Genomic DNA, 6,132 nt, shown 5'->3' on the forward strand with positions numbered 1-6,132 from the left:
GATTTTAAAAATTTAGAGAAAATAACACAATGTTTTGTTTCCGCATCACAGAGCGACCAAGATCAAAAAGCCAAGCCATGTCGTCCCAAATTTCGGATGAGGCAAGACAGCAACGAAAATGGCCAGCAAATGCTACGAAATTATTGATTTCGCAGTATAAACTAAACGGAGATAAGTTTTTCTCCCATACTTGTTAAAAAATTCTGCAAGTTCAGTTTCATCTTTTTATAAACTTGTCGAATCATCATCGTCATACGATTCTGAATCGATATTCGAGAGCAATGGTAAAATTAATATCATCTCCTTTCGACTTTCCGCCATGTTGAACACCACAAAATAACCAGCGTGTTCAAAAATGTGCTAATTGCCCGAAATAACCGGCTATGATCGATGACGTCAGTCGCCACTACCGCGGTGTTAGCGGTTAGAATTTCCAAACGCACCCTTTATGTCGAGTGCCGTCTCACGTGACCGTGTCTCCACCGTCCATTTCGGAACTTCGGGATATCGCCGCTCCAGATAATGGACGAGAGACGAGGAGCTGTAGTCCGGAGTTATAACGACTCCCGTTTGACGTCGGGTGTATACGACTTCCGCTGTCCGCTCTCCTGCCCATCTTTCGAAAGCACTCGTATTATACGAGGCGAAAACGAGGTGTGCCACTGAGATGGTCCATTCTGCAAAGAAAAATGAGCAAATGTTGTAAAAACAGAACCTGCAACAACAATTTTTAATGTTCGATAGAGAAATTACTCGTAGTTTACAAAAAATTGTACTATGGTCTGTTGACTGCGTAACACAAAACATCTGTGAAAATAGAGGAAACGAGACGACGAATGAACTCGAATTATTAGCGAGGTTGAGGCCGAAGTTTTAAACGCGAAAACGTATACGTCGGACGTTCGGCGCCGCTTTCCTGTAAGCCTAGAAATTTGACAATGGCGTTTGGAACGTCGAGCGTGATTCCACTGACTTTCCAAACGCCATTGTCAAACTTCTAGGCTTACAGGAAAGCGGCGCTCAACGTCCGACGTACACGTTTTCGCGTTTAAAACTTCGGCCTCAACCTTGTTATTCTAATTAATTAAGATTCAGACGAATTTCATACGGAATATCAATTTATGTACGCATGTAATATATAAACTATAGCGGAGAATAACATATTTAAAGTATTTGTTAATTTCCATTTTGCTTTAACAACTCCATTAGAAAATTCCCAATGAATAGACTGAATCGGCTCCTCCAAAATAAATGAAAAGATCCGATTCCTCTGAAGGAAGCCGATCAATTGTTATTGAAAACCACCGCCTCTAATTGCGAAATTTTGCTTATCAAAGTTAAACAGTATATAAATCTAGAAAAATCGTAATCTAAACTTACTTAAACAATCGCTGCAAATAAAGAAAAGCTTGAAAAAACACTCGCAATAAATAATCGCACGAGTCAACGACAGATCCTCTCCCAACAACAAGAAAATTTTATTGTCGCGTAGCGACTCAATTTAATGTTAAAAATGTGGATTTTGGGGTGAATTTCGTGATCTCTATCTGTAAACAGTGGGACTTCGAGGGATTATTGCAAGAGTTTGTCTCTGGCCTTTTACTTGTCCTCACGGACACGAGCCGTAATCAATTCACATAGAGTTCGGATATACTCGAACACTCCTAAAATAAACAGATAGTATGAGAAACGATATAAAACGAGATTAGAATTAGAAGAAATTCCTGAACGCTGAAGTGGCTTATACGCTACTTAGCTTTAATCTTTTCGTGTAACATACGAGCTACTCAAAAAATAATAATAAAATATAAAGGTTAAGATATCTTTTTACAAATGCAAAGTCAGTCAAGTATTGCGCGACGTTTCGTAATTTTTAGTTGGGTAATACAAAAGCATACCGAACGTACTGTACGTACGTTATATAAAGGGTACGGCTCTCTAGGCGATGCGAATATATTCGTTTAAATTAATAAAAGCTATTTTCCGAAAGTATAGAACACGTCGTGTGCGTCTTACTTCCGCCATTCGAACGAAATAAAAAAAAAAAAAAACTATTCTTTAGGAAGCCCAAAGGGTACAGTAAAAACTTCTCTCTCAAACGTCTGTAGCTCAAACGTTTCTTTAATTAACTTTCTTTCTTTTAATTAACGTTTCTTAAATTAACTCGAAGAAAAGGAAGCACTTGTTGTGTCTCAATGGAGTAGCTTAGGGATTTAATGTCTCCAACTTGAATTTCCTTACTCGAATTTTCTCCAAGTAGAAGGTTTTCATGGTCCCTGACACTGATTTATTGTTACTTTTAACTTTCCCGATTCGAATTTTATTATTTATTCTATTCAAAGTGTCCTTAATTATTGGATTTTCATGAAATTTCCAGACAGTTAGTTGTATCTACTGTCCAACAGCATTTGTAGACAATGTTACAATCCAAAGCGAGAGGACCTGTCACTTTATTTCAACAAGATGTACCGGCAAAACTGTTCTATTCCATTAGTTACGTTGAACATTTTGCTGAAAGGCATTACACGAGCTGTTTAAAACAAAAGAAAACTATCGAAGATTCTTTATACAATGCAAGACAGGAAAAATTAGAATTTCAGAATTGGCATTTTTCACTCCATTGTTCTCTAACTTGAATTGTTTGTAACTCGAAGTTTTTCCCGTCCCTTGGATCTTCGAGTTAGAGAAGTTTTACTGTAGTTAGAAAAAGGGCAAAACTGTTTGCCGATCTTATTTTCAACGGACCCCAGCAAAAATGTGGACTAAATTTCTGCTATAAACTTTATTATTTCGGACTTCTACTAGCAAGGACTGACCTAGCTCGTTCCCCAATGCTGTCGTCGTTACTTTTAACTTACAGGTAAAGCGTGAATAACAGTTTGTGAATAACTTACGATGGCTTGCCCTAATATAATCTAGCAATAAAATCATTTTAAATATACATTTAAGACAATATTAAATTTGGAGACAGAAAACTTTAAATAAACTAAACGAAACTAACCTTTCTCTAATTCTCGACAAATAGTTTTTCCTCTCGAACTCTGTTCCTGACTTTTCCATCCTACTTTCACGTTTATAGAAGTCATTCAATAATGATACGTCGTAGTTTATCTTCTTTCACATATAACAAGAGCATTGTTTAACTGCGAAACGATAAGAAAATCCCGTCTCCTATGATAAAAAGAGTAACACAAAAGGTATTTGTTATTTACAGAAACTTTTGTAAGCAATTAAAATTTTTGAAAACGTTCAGGCACAACAAATTTTTTTAATTGCGAGAAATTTCAATGTGTCTAAATGGAAACATTTGAAAAATAATAATGACAAGTGAATGATAAATGTCTAACTCAACTGTCTCCTCAACGGATAGGAAATTACCAGCTGTTTCGAAGCGAAATTGTCAATCTCGCTTTGTTGTATCGTTCGAAAGATACAATAGATCTACATTGTTCAAGTGTATCGATAAATTTATATAAATTTAATTCGAACCGTCTGTCATAACATCTCTAAAGAACTAAATTGTTTTAATAAAATAAACAATGATGAAGTAATTAAAACTTCCTAGAATATAAATTTTAATGATCTTCGCGACATGCGGTATAAAACAATATTTGAAATATATGTCACAACATTCGTGTTCTTCAATAAATAAATCTCAAAAGTATTGACATTCATTGACAATGATTATATTCGTCCTCATGTTCTTTCCAATTCACACAAGCTATATATACTATAACTACATCATTCGCCGCATTACGCTTCCAGTTTAATTAACAGGTACTGTGCTGTATGTTAGATACATTAATTTAGTTTTGTAAGTTTTAATATAATAATATCACATTTTAAAAATATTTATTGATATGTACTTAAATATAAATTTATATTCTAAATATTTAACGGCAAATATTAGAAATTTTCTTTTCTAAATTCTAAATATTGCTTAGAATCTATCATAATATATACAAGCATTCATATAAAATTAAGATTGTTTCAAATATTTGCGTAGATTAAGCTTTTTGTGGATAAAATGTTATATGTATTGACTTCACACACATTTTTCTTCGGGGAAAATGTGTGTGAAGTCAATACAGTACATGGGAAATATTTTCTTATAAACGATTGGCTTGGGGCCCCGTTGGTGACGGTCCCAGGCAATTGCCACTTTGCCCATATTCTATATAAATCTTAAATCAGAAATATTTGTAACATTAAAAATTTAACGAAAACATCAATTCGAAATTATAAATATAAAAATAAATTTAGAATGAAGAACAAATTAATTTGTCTTATGCTTTAGTAATTACAGTATCGGGTTTTCGATCTTTTAATTGGTTAAGATCGGGAATGTAAATAGAAATTAAATTAACTATTTTAATATTCTGTATTTTTTTAAATATATATATATATATTTATTTTGCAGAGAATAGTTGTATCAATACTAAAACAATGAAATCCGTTGCATTCTTTTTCTTCTGTTTTCTGGTCTACAACTTGGGTGAGTTCCTATACTGTAAAGTATTGTTTTTCAATATTATTAATTTAATCGTTCATTTTAGGAATGCAAGACTCGGAAGGTTTCCTTTATTGCTTTAGTCGAGGATGTCCACGGGATCAGAGTGTTTGTAACCAATGCTGTACCGGAAATTACTCGTATTTATGTGGCCGTTGTCTTTTTCCGTCTAGCCTTTTATCATTTTGCGTTTGTTCCGATAGAGAATCATTTTGCAATCGACAGGCATAAATTATGAGTTTACTGCTTTAGTTTTTAAAATATCTCAATGAAGTTATTCGAATTTTTCAAATTATAGATTAATAATAATAAATATTTAAATTGAACAAAAACTGAATTTTGAGTTTGACTTTTATTATTCGTACGTATATTATCTGTTACATAAGAGATGGAAACCTCTTAATCGGAAGAACGTATTCCATTTCGGAGGGATCTCGTAAGACAACACATTGTTTTGAATGTAAATTCAGCCTGGGTGCACAAGAAATATATACTTTTTACGCAACTTATGTAATGATGTAATTTTTCAGCAGGCAGCCATAAAACTGTAGAAAATGGCTTCTTGCAATCAGTACAATGAACATCTAATTCAGTAGAAAGGTGATTCGTATGCAAATATCAAGAAGACATCACAGGTGACGAGAGGGCACGCTAGTCTTTCAATAAAGACTTTTGTTTGATTCCATACCGTATGCATTCTATTTATTTTTGCGCTAGTATGCTTTTTTCATCCTTTAAGTACAAAATACTCTCTCTGCATTCTGAATTTTGTCTCCCCAGGTGATTTCTTGCGGAGTTAAGCGACGATTTTTTTTTGACCGTAAGTTTTGCAACCAGTGTAAATGTATTTAAATAGATACCTTTGTTGAAAATACAACAGAAAACATATTTTTAATTTATTTATTTGAAAATTGAAGAGAAATAAGTGCCTATAAATTTGTTTTTATATCATATTTATATTTTATTAAACATTAAAAAACAAACTGCATTAGAAGCCAGAAAAGGCGGCATGTTCCTCACTATAACGAGATATCTTTGGGATATAGTATATCTAAATGTTTTATTAAAATCAATTTAGGGAATAGACTTACAGAACTTAAATCTAATTTTCTTTAAAATGAAAGCATCATGGGATGCCGAGCGGCGATGTCAACCTATTGTTCTGGGTATGGATGGCACTAGAGTGAGGCGAAGCTGGACGTCAGCCTACTCTAAATTTATTCGATTCTACCCGTACTGGTCATTATTGGAGAGTTTAAATATAAATTGATTATTTGCCAAGTTATTAATCGTTCTCACTAAACTTTTTTCCACTGATAACTATCTTACTGATGATCAATCGTTAAATTTTGAATTACTTTTAGTGAAAAAATGTGCAGATAACACCCACCCCACTAAAACAATGTTTCTACTCCACCTTTATCCTCCCAAAATAAAAATCCTAGAGGCTGTGGGAATTCGGGAATGAATCCAGCGGGTCGATAAAACCCAGGAATATTTCGTCCTGGATATGCCAGTGATGAGAAAAAGTATAAGTATACACACAGAAAAAAAAATGTGGTTTGTGTAAGAAATTATCAACATTGTTTACTTAAGAAATGAGTTTTATCTGAATAATTATA

The 6,132-nt window shown here is 33.6% G+C and overlaps 1 long non-coding RNA gene across 1 annotated transcript; it reads left to right on the forward strand.

Moving 5' to 3' along the window:
- The first annotated feature begins 3,719 nt into the window (after nt 1-3,719).
- LOC136986656 (uncharacterized) lies at nt 3,720-4,847 on the forward strand. The gene is made up of 3 exons (XR_010882510.1): nt 3,720-3,777; nt 4,421-4,495; nt 4,557-4,847. It is a non-coding gene; the product is annotated as an uncharacterized lncRNA (long non-coding RNA).
- Nucleotides 4,848-6,132: the final 1,285 nt, after the last annotated feature.

The sequence above is a fragment of the Centruroides vittatus genome, unplaced genomic scaffold (assembly GCF_030686945.1).
Source record: "Centruroides vittatus isolate TY-2023 unplaced genomic scaffold, ASM3068694v2 scaffold_1167, whole genome shotgun sequence".
Taxonomy (NCBI): domain Eukaryota; kingdom Metazoa; phylum Arthropoda; class Arachnida; order Scorpiones; family Buthidae; genus Centruroides; species Centruroides vittatus.